The 11481-nt window shown below is 46.5% G+C and overlaps 1 pseudogene; it reads left to right on the top strand.

Annotated features, from left to right (window-relative positions):
• Positions 1–8768: 8768 nt before the first annotated feature.
• On the top strand, positions 8769–10877 carry LOC139638635 (putative nuclease HARBI1; annotated as a pseudogene).
• The last annotated feature ends 604 nt before the right edge of the window (positions 10878–11481 follow it).

Raw genomic sequence — 11481 nt, 5'->3', positions numbered from 1 at the left:
GACAGTTTGATTGACAGGCGAGCGCGGGGCAGCCGCATAGGCGCGCGGGAAAGACTGACGCGCAAACACACGCAGACACACATCCACGCACATGGGAACAGATAGGCCCAAACAGATGTAAGCGCACACACACACACACACACACACACACACATAAGCCGAGACACAGCCTGAGGTGAGGAGATGGTCGGAGTAGTGATTGCTTCAGACACATGTGGCAAGAGTCAACTAGAAGAATAACAGAGACGAAAAAAATAAAAATAAAAAACTGGCAAGGCAGACAGTCTGACAGGCATGCTGGACACTCATACAGATGCACAGATGGGCGTAATGACAGACAGATAGACAGGCAGATAGATATTTTTGCTATGCATGCCACCGCCGCCTCAGCCTGATATGAATACCTAAAGCGCGGGGCATGGAACGGCATAAAAAAAAAGAAGGGAATTTTGACATTTTCAAAAAACACACACACACACACACCTAACCATAACCTTCACCGCTACAAAGCCCGCGCGTGGCAGATGTAGGGAGGAGAGAGCGATATTTGGTTTGGAGATAGAAGAGCGATGTCAAAAGTGTGCTCTCCCGGTCTTCAGAGGGGAGAGACGTGGGAATAGAGAGAGCGCCGACGGGACGCTCTCTCTCTCTGATGTTCCGCTTGTTCAAATATTGAATAGAAAGCGCTGAAACAATGTGCAATACGTACGCCCGAGAACGGGGGAGTCGTCCGCCGGTGCGCCTCTCTTTATAGCTGTGTGTGTGTGTGTGTGTGTGTGTGTGTGTGTGTGTGTGTGTGTCAGTTGGTATCAGGGACACACCTGGCCGGAGCAGCCGGTGCCTTGGAGACCTCAGGTGTGGCTACAGAGAAGCCCTACTTGCAGCTGAGGATGGAGGGATGGAGGGAGGGAGGGAGGGAGGGAGCGAGGGGGAAAGAAGGAGGTCAGAGGGGTTGCTGCTGGGCACCAGGCCAACTGTATCCAAGTGGAAGACCATCAGAAAAACCCGTGTCCCCCCCCCCCCCCACCCCCCCTCCAACCAACCCCAACGGACTAGATGAAACCACATGGAAAATAAGTGAGAGCGAGCGTTCATGCACAGATGCTACCCGGCACACACACACACACACACACACACACACACACACACACACACACACACACACACACACACACACACACACCATCCACCAGATACACACAAAACGAACTCAGAGGCACCACCGTAGACACAGATCCACATACTGCATATTACATGTTAAGAAGCATAACATACACTGCGGGTTGCCACCATCTCCTCTCCATTGCCTTGGCTTGTGCCCGGGGTCTTGGCAGCAGACGGTAGAAGAGGAGGAGGAGGAGGAGGAGGAGGAGGAAGTAGAGAGGACCAGGAGGCGGGCGATGCGGCTCCGCGCGCGCCGGTTAGCCCTCCCTGCCCTCTCCTCCCATCCGCCGCTTTAACCCTTCATTAAGCCCACTCGGCGTTTTAACCCCGACCACCGACCCCCCCCCCCCACCCCCCACACAACCCCCCTGAATTCCCCCGCCGAGCCCATCAGACCCAATTAGCCGAGATGAAAGCCCGCGCTGCAGCAGGCCGCCAGATCGCAGAGCCGAGAGAAAGAGATTACCCCGAGACTCAGGTGAGAGGCAAAACAAACAAACAAACAAATGGATTTAAATTGGGAGGTGGGGGGGGGGGGGGCTGCGAATCATTGCGAAATCGCCCGCAGGAACGAGGACGCTGGGACAGGAGAGCTACAGTGTGCGTTTTCGCTTCTTAGCCTGACGGAGAACTTCCATGTATTTATGGGAGCGAGGCGTGGGTTACAGTAGCGAGCAAAAGGTTAAAGATAAAGAACGAGAGCGTAAAAGCGTCTAAATCTGCCGCGATAACGCGCGCGGCCTTGAAAAACAAAAAGAAAACAGATTTATGTGGTAAGCACAGGCGGATGAAACTAGCGAAGAATGTAAAAAGGAAGTTGTTGCCACGCACAGAGGTGAGACGAGCGCTTTAATGTTTTATGTTCTGGGGGGGGGGGGGGCGGTGGCTGGCGCAGCTTACCGCGAACGAGACGCACGTATAAATACACCTGAACAGTTTTACAAGGTTGTGTTGAAAAATAACAATACAGCGGCGGCGGGGAGAGACGCTAGTAGTAAATATCCACAACAAGCGGCAGCATTCGGAAGACCCTCCCAAAGCAATAAGAAACCCCGGTGCTGAATAGTTAGATGAAGGGTATAGCCCTAACAAGCACTGTGGGGATTAGAGGCAAAGGCACAGCAAAGACGAGGCTTACTCTGATGTGTTTTAACAAGAGGGGGAAAAAAAGAGGGGAAGGAAATAGCAGAACCGGCTCGGAAGAAATAGAGAGGACATACGGGAAAGTGGTGCAGAGACTCAGCAAGAATTTTAATGTCAGGTATACGGACCACGGTAGAGTTTGAAAGAAAAATCCACCCTCAGATGCTCTTACACTGTTAAATATCACCAATCTGTGACGGTCAATGCGTGTTTTTCGGCGTATTCGCTTTCCCTCAACCTGCCTCGTCTAATTCCGCTTTAATTGGGTTAGTGGTTTCCTACATTTCCCGGAATGACTTTCAAGAACCTCCAGAGAACAGGTGTACACTTGTTGCATTCAGAAGTGGGTTACATGTATAAGGTGGAGAGATCGATAACGATAGTGAGAGCAAAGTGGGCGTTTTTTCCAGTGGAGAAAAGTGAGAGTCGTGCCCCTTACTCAGAACACAACACTCGTCTTGTCACTGCACTGCATTCTGGTCTATTGAGGGTATTGTCAGTGGAGAAATTGGACTCTCTGCCTCCTCTATGATGGATTTCTCTTTGTATGATTGTTGAACTTCTGGTGCAAAATGGTAAGTCACGAAAGAAGCCCTTCCTCTTTGATTCTTTTTAGACAGCCAGCAAAACCTGATGTTTACCACTGATGTTTTAGATAGAAATTTTTCCTGCTATCGAACTTCATTGTAGCTGCTAGAAATATCTCAATGTGACAACACATTGTCTGCATTTGGCCAGTTATCCATGGGAATAAGAAAAATACACCACCAAACAATGGACCCAGGACTGCAAGGTACATTGCCAATAGCTGTTTTTTAACAGTGTTTTACAGTGGATGTTTCCTTTAATGCCAATGTGTATCATAGATTGAAAACCTGCAGCACTTGCATTACAGCACAGTGCAGTACTGATCACAGTTGGAGTCAAGGATAACCAAAGTCAATTGCAGTGCAGCTAATTCTGAGCATGTGAAACATGGGCCATTAGGGATAAGTGATAGAAGATGGCAGTGGTGCAGGTAGCGTGCAGGGCTTGTGTTGCAGCTGGCACTCACACAGGCTAGTGCCAAGATCAAAGGTGCACTTTTGCACCCGAGCACAGAAAGAAACAACAACAAAAATTTCACCTGTCTAAATACTCTTCCAGTCTTTTTCCCTTATTCACTCAGACACGCTTACCCACACACACAGGGATGGCACGATATATCGAAATTCAATATATCGTAATACAAAAATGTGACAACACATATCATGGGGCAGAAAAATTAATCGTGTATGTAATTAGCTACATTTTATTCTAATGTAGTAATCACAAATGAGACAGTTTGTCCATCACAATTTCACAAGCTCTCCATCCAAATTATATTATTTACACTTTCTAGTGACATTTCTAAATTGTTGTTTACATTCTAGCAAGCCAATGCCATTGCTAGAAAGATTTGTGACTGCTAAAAAGATTTGTGAAACGTAATTCTGCACAGTCAGACTTTGTTGTCATTTTTACATCGTATCATGGTTGTATCGAATCGTGAACCCCATATCGTTTATCAAATCGTATCGTGCGATAAGCATATCGTCCCACCCTTAACACACACCCACAACATTTGCACTTGAAGATCCCCAGCTAAATGTGTAAAATGAAAACACGCACATCAGCACACACATCTCCCCGTGACCTACATGATAATATCAAGAGGTCGTGGGGGCGAGTAGCGAGTGTCACATCGTCCTTGTGCCCTTAAAGAGAGAATTGAGGCTGCTGTCGCTGCTAAATGTTGCTGCATGAGCAGGCTGCAGAGGAAAGGCCTTGGAGAGGCACTGGGGAGAGAGAGAGAGAGAGAGCGCCACTCAACTGAATCATCAGCGCCATCAATGTAATGAGAGGAGATCGGTCCTGAACACAGAAAGGCATGAGGGAGAGAGAGGGAGGGAGAGGGGAGAGAGGCAGAGGGGGGGGCGGGCGAATGGTGGAAAATGGCGGGGCAGGGAAAGAGAAGGGGAAAAGAGAGAGGAGGAGAAGGGAAAAGGGGGCAGATACAGAGTGTAGCACTGATAGAGAGATAGACAGAGAGAGGGGGAATACGGGCTAACACATGAAATGGGAAATGCTGGAAAATGCAGGAAGAGAAGAAGCGGCTGGGCAGATAAACATTTGTTGTTTTTTCTGCCGCAGTGCTGACATGAGAACATCAGAGGCTGGGTAACACTGAGGAGGCCAACTGCTGGGCGCTCAAGACTGTGGCACTCAAACTGTCAGAAGAAAAAGGGCAAGGAGAAGAAAGCATGACGAGAGAGCGGGGGAGACACAGAGAGAGAGAGACAGAGAGAGAGGGAGAGAACAACCCACCGTAATTTTCAATCTTTGGCAGCGAGGAACAATACTGACCAATCAGGGCATTTCTAATGTTACAATATTGTTGTTCATAGCCAGCTCCTGATTTCGTAATTAAACTGCCATTTCCATTATTTCGTCCATTAGTTTCTCATTGTCATAATGCTCTCGATTCTGTCATTCCCACAGCACTGACAACCTGGACTATTGTTTGCGATCATAGAGGCTGAACTTCCAAGAGGTCATTACTCATTTCTGGCATCCATCTCCGCTCCGGAAGAGGGAAAAGTCATACATTATTTCTCTCACACATAATCCCGGTGCCAAAGCTGTGTGTCAATCACTTCAGAGTCGCTCCGGCCTCCTCCCGTCAGTTCCGTCACGTCCGGCCCAGCGGATCATCTATCAGTGGGCGATCGTCCGTTTGGACGGGTACCCTCTGTTATTACCCTCACGTCCCCGGCCCCCAGCTGAATTACAATTGCAGAGTCAGTGAAGAGCCAGGAAGCTGAAAGGGCTGAGCCTGAGTAACGAGCTCTGGGGTGGTTAATTAATGCCTCCATTTCCCCCGCGGTTCATGGGGGGGGAGATGGCATTGATCAGAGCAGGATCGGGCCGGAGGGAGGTAGGCGACGGGGCGCCACAGGGGGGATTAAGTTGAAATCTCGGAGAACAGGAAAGGGATGGAGGGATGGAGAGAGGGAGAGGGAGGAGGAGAGCGAGAGAGAGGGAGGGAGGGAGGGAGGGAGGGAGAGAGAGGGCTTCAAGCCTGGCAGAGTTTGTTCCTCTTGAGATGGGTCTTCCGCTGGGGCCTGCTGCAGACTGTCAGAAATCCTGCAGCTCTGAGTGACACTTCAAACCAATAAAAAACACCACACTATAGTCCCCGACTCTTTCTTCAGAATTGCAAAGAAGAAACATCCAGAAGGAAAGGAATACAGTCCCAAATAGTGCTCCATAGACGCTATAGATGCCATACTTGTCGATGATTTACATAAATCACCGCCTCCCTATCCCACTATTTAAAACTACAACAAATAAAGATGTCATTTTTGCATGTACAAAACACTGTGTGAGGTCAGTGAAACAGAAAACACCCAAATGGTGTGTCATCCTAACAAATGTAAGTGCTCAACCGGCGCTGGTGTACAAGCGGCGAAATAGCGAGGAGCCAGAGAAAGCCCGCTTGATACTGTGGAACAACAGAATCCGCAATTCACTTTTCTCTGCCCCCGAGGGACTTAGTCACCACATATTAAAGGACGCCATGCAATAAAAAAAGCCAGGAGCCACATGGGAGTAAGTGGAGTGACCGTGGCAGCCACCATCGCTCTTACTGCCGCGTCTTTAGCCGTAGTCTCCCTGACCCTGTCTCTGTTTGCCTGGGAGGCCAGGGGCCTGCCACTGTTGACGATAAAACAAACAGACAGGCCCCATTTATACAGTCAGGTGTCATGACAAGGGATAAACAGCCCACCGCTTCGGGCCTCTTGAGGACCAGTCCGCACTAATGGCGGAGGGGGGCTATCATCCTCCTCATCCTCGCCCTCATGATCATCATCATCAAGAGCAGCAATAGTGGTGTTGGCAGAAGCTCCTAAGTGCCTATAAGGCTGCTGGGAAAGGGACGGAGTACTGACTCAGATTGGACACAACTCAAGGGGCCGCACTGTTTACTCGGTCGGGCTTTATTCATTCGTGTCACTGAATTAATCGCGTCAAAAAAAAAAAAAAGCAATTGCCAAAAACATTGTTGGAGAAGAGGAGGGGGGTGAGAGAGAGAGAGAGAGAGAGAGAGAGTAAAAAAAAAAGGAACAGTCTCGAGCAGAGAGCGAGGCGGCCGTGGCGAACACGCGGCGGGAATGACAAGAGCGCGGCTGTCATCGCGAGGGATGAAAAACAGCACCTCTCAAACGAGGCGAGGCAGCCGCCGCCTCGCGCGCCAGCGAGGAAAGGGGATGCGCGGCGCGGGGGGAGCACAAACGCAATTATCTTCACGCCAGCTTTGTTGTTTGTCAGGAGAGCTGGCGCGCATTTAAGGACTCGGGTGTACTGATTATATGACACCCGGAGAGCCTTCGGGGTGGACAAGAGGCGGCAAGCCGGGAGTCATTACCCAAGCCAAATAGAGTTCTCATTTGTTTTTTCCGACGGGGTAAAGCATCAGCGGGAATAAATAATAGCTCCTGAATACTCAATCACCAAAAGGCATGCACCCTCGCTATTGGTGTTTTTGTTTTTTTCCCCCCCCTCTCGTTGATGATCCCATCACATATAGGCCGAGCTTTAGATCACGCGAAATAACAGCTCACATGGGAGGCGCGCGTGTGAATCTAAAAGGTTGTCGGGCCACCCTCAGGACCGTGTTGTGATCTGATCTGGTGCCTGGGAGCGAAATCACATATGACCACCTGACAGATGGCATAATGTGGGCATAGGGGTTATTTTCTGACAGTGTGAAAATCATCGTGCTGGCACCTTCCAATGTCGCCAGCTGGTCTTTTTCATAGCACTCCGTCTCATTTAGGTTCAAAAAAACCAAAATGCTATTTTCTTCAATTTGTCATGCCTCCCCAGTGTCACCATCTTGCCCTAGGTGTAAAGCTTTGTGGAAAATATTCTGAACGCTGGTACTGGTAATAGCAGCTATTCTGAAAATACCTGTTGACAACCTGCAATCTGTATGCCAAAAGGTATAGAAGACCGGCTCTACTGCCAGCACACTCCTGGTGCAACGCCAAGGTCACACACAAACACAGGCTGGGGAAGAACATGGTGGAAAACCATACACTATACATGACTGGGTGGGCCAAAAGGGCAGACAGGACTGTCTACTCCACCAGGAATTGGAGGTTCAGATAGCTGAGGCCTAAATCCTACAGCAAATTGAATTGAATCAAAACCCGAAAATGAGAGCTTCTTTCCCAGAAAACTCCCCCCAAAAAAAGAAGAAAAAGGAGCAAACTGGCAGCAGGTCAGAGATTTATTGGGACCAACAAATTGCTGATGTTTCCGCTTTACGCCTCCCTGAGAGCCTATAGAAGACATATAGCTAACACATCTTCCTTTTGTTGGTCCCAGTAAATCTCGCTTTCTTTCTTGGGATGGTTATATTAAGTTTTGTTATGAAGTTTCTATAAATACCTGTATGTTTATATATAATTCCCTACCTAAACCAATTGTAGTAAGCTGCTGTGACCATCATTGTTACTTTTAATACAATTTACTTATGAATGTATGAATTTTTCATACAAAATACACTGATATTGCACAATAGGCCAGCGGATCTTAAGTCTGGTTCAGACCTGGATGCAAATTGAGTAAATGTAGTCTTGCTTTTGTCACATAGGACCCACCAGAAGTACTCCTGCAACCCATTTTCGGTTTGTACTCATGGCTTAAAAAACCAGGCCATATATCATTGGCTACAGGTCTATTAATAATCACATCTTATTTTGAGTTGCATTGCAAATTCCCATATAATGTGTTGGCAGCTGGATTAATTTTTGGTATTACACCGGATAACAAACTAGGGTATTAAAGTTTACCCGTCAAATCTAACGCACTCAATGCACCTAGACATGTTCAGGAACTCTTTTGCTCAAATAGTACCTTATCAAGCAATTATGGTCTAAAATTGTAGCCTGTAAAAGCTGCCTATTTCTATCGAGGGCGGTCTTTCTACCCTGTGCTTAAACGACAATGCAGCCCTGTTCGATGTTTGATGGCACTGAAGGACCTAGCCTTTATCCCCTATTTTAAGGATATCATATGCATAGCAACATTCACTCCATATGCAAAAATCAACCCTTTACCCTCAGTTGTTAAAAAAGTTTAATCTGGATCAGAATGATCTGGATTTTTTTTATTTTATTTTTAAATCCCATGTTTTGCTATCCAGGATCAGGTAATCCATCTTACTTTTGTGCCGGTTTTTCAAAGCAACATTGGATTGGATCACTCCGATCCAGATACAAACTTTTCAAGATTACCAAATCCAGATTACCAGTGCTCTAAATGGGACTACATATCACAATGTAGGCTACTAGCTATGTAAAGAACAACAGGTAGAATAGCCAGCGTAGGGTCACTTCAAGTGTTTTTATTTGAAGAGACAGAAAACAGCACAATAAAACAATACAAACATCCCCTTCCATTTTCAATTTCTTTTAAACAGTCAGACCCCTCATCTGACCCACAACAAATAAATAAAAACAAACAAATAACCATTATTCACAAATACATTGTGGATATTTTGAACACGTGTTTTAAATCATAAAAAGGCTAAATGTGCTATAGTTAACAAAATAAAGAACGTTCAGAGTTCTTCTTCATTTGTGGAGAGACCAGCTTTTTGAAGCCCTGCTTTTAGGAGGCGGATCTCAAGTCTGGCTTTGGTTCACTGTAGTTGGGTAAGAGTGATTTGTTCCTCTGCCAGACGAATCTGTACTTCTGCTCTTTCGGTTTCTCGTTTAAGAAGGGACTTATAGGCATCATCATCTTCGCCAGCCTCTTGTCTGAGCTCCTGTGGCAATAACTACCGGCTCTACCAGTGAGGATCCACCTTCTTCCTCAATAACAGGGCTGAGATCCGGAATAAATGTTTCCTCTGCACTAGGAGGAACTGGCTCGCTTTCCTCTACAATCGTGGGCTCACCGTCCCCTACAACACCTTAAATCGTGTGCAGAGCTTGCGAGTTTTAACCTCCAATGTCAAGAACCACATCTGTGTAATCACCTCTCCTAAATGGCTTGTTGCCTGTTTGGGTGTTTTTTGCTTCAGCATAGTCCTTTGTTGCCCTGGCCTTCAGATTCTTCCATCTAAATTCCACTTGCTCCGTGGTCCTCTTCTGGCCAGACCCCATGGCATTCACATTCTGGGTGATTTCAACCCAAATGTCTTTTTTCTTTATATTAGTCCCTTCTCCACCCTTAGTAGAATTAAAACTTACTACTATTGAGGCATAATGGCACCTAACACCCTCCAGCAGTGCGTGGGTTTCTGCTACAGTGAAATGAGGTCCTTTTGAGTCCATGGTTCCACCTCTTTGGTGTCGTGAACATAGAGCTTGGGTATAATTGATTTAATTGAACACAAGCCGAAGCACATCAGCTAATTAATGTTTAATGGGTGTGTGATTGAAAAGACCAATTACACAGCCATCTTTTTCAACCTTTCTCAGAGGACTTACAGAGAGGCACTGACATGGCAGGTATTGTCCATCGCCACCACCGTTTTGGTAAGAGAGGATACCGTCAAAGGGTGTATGTTGAGCGTACAAAACCACCGGAGCAATACACCACTGAGGAACTGTGTGCTCGGTTTCGCTTTGGGAATGCTGATATTAAGGACATTGCAGACCTTGTCAGGCCAAAACGTCAACGCAGAACTCAAAGGAGTCACGGTCTGTCTGTGGAAGAACGGGGCCTCATTGCTCTGCGCTTCTATGCATCTGGGACTTTCTACCAAGTTGTTGGTGACAATATAGGAGTGGACAAATCAGCTGCGAGTGATTGGCCAGCCCGGTCAATCAATTTGTTTCATTTGCAAAGGATGACCAGATTGCCCAGACCGAGCGCAAGTATTTTCTTTTGGGGAACATGCCCGATACTATTGGGGTTTATCGACTGCACTCATGTGCATATACAAGCACCTCATGAGAGGGAGTGGGAGTACGTCAACCGAAAGGGGAGGCAGAGCATCAACATCCAACTTGTGGGCGACGCTGAAGTGGCCTGGGTCTGTCCATGATGCGCGTATCCTGAGGGAGAGCGCTCTATACAGAGAGCTCCAAACCAACCGACCGGATGGCATATTAGGAGACAGTGCCTATCCACATCTACCATGGCTGATGACCCCTTTTCTTGCAGCGAACACACCTGAGCAGGCACGCTTCAACACTGCTCATTGCAAAACAAGATTGAGCGTTTAAATGGAGTTCTGAAGAGGCACTTTGCATGCCTAAGCTACTTGCGAGTGGAACCACAGAGAGCGTGCAACATAATACTTGCCTGTATTGTCCTGCACTGTCCTGCACAACATCGCTACCAGGCGCAATGTCCCTCTCTGTGATGACGTTTATAATGCACCTGAGCCTGTTGAAGACCCTGACCAACCTCCGGTGTTCTCTCAGAATGAGGGACTGACTGGACGTGCAATAAGGGATGCATTGTTAGAAACTACTTTTGACTGGTTCATCTCTGATCATTGTAATTAATATACAGTGATAAATGACAATTAAAACTAAATATATTACTGTTGTTTGATATTAACAGCTGTTGGTCGGTTATTTTTTTTTTTTTACTGTACTGAAAGGCTTAATAGGTAGTCTAATAGGTAGTCTAATTTCTACTTTATCACTGTAATGGTTAAACAAATCAAGTGCAAAATATAAATAAATGTGTATATATACACTACATGATATGTAATGTCGTATTATTTGACCAATTTTAAAGTTTTATTACATTTTGTTCCTGAAATCCACCTTTCCACTGGGATCAGGATACTCCTGATTTTTTTGGATCCAAGGTATCCCAATCCTACTAAAAAGTTTTGAACACATACTGAAGGTTTGATCCAGATCAAAACCCAGACTGGATTATGTGATCTAATCCGATTTCAGAATCCTTTTTTTTTCTTTTGAGCAACCCATTTTCAAGATTTGATCCAATCCGATAGCCGAAATCCAACCAGATTACTTCTGAACAGCCTGCTTTAGAAAAATTGTCCTCATGAACGTTATCATTTCAAGCCTTTTACCCAAATTTGTTCCATTTCATCCCACCTCCACTAATATGTGCACCGTCATTTTCATTGCATGTGCTCCCAATGATGGCGCAATT

Source organism: Centroberyx affinis, unplaced genomic scaffold (assembly GCF_046629955.1).
Source record: "Centroberyx affinis isolate AG114_WGS23_722 - 3 ecotype Tasmania unplaced genomic scaffold, CSIRO-AGI_Caff_v1 ptg006448l_1, whole genome shotgun sequence".
Classification (NCBI taxonomy): Eukaryota; Metazoa; Chordata; class Actinopteri; order Beryciformes; family Berycidae; genus Centroberyx; species Centroberyx affinis.
Note: the sequence above shows the minus strand (reverse complement) of the source record. Positions and strands in the feature narration are given on the sequence as shown.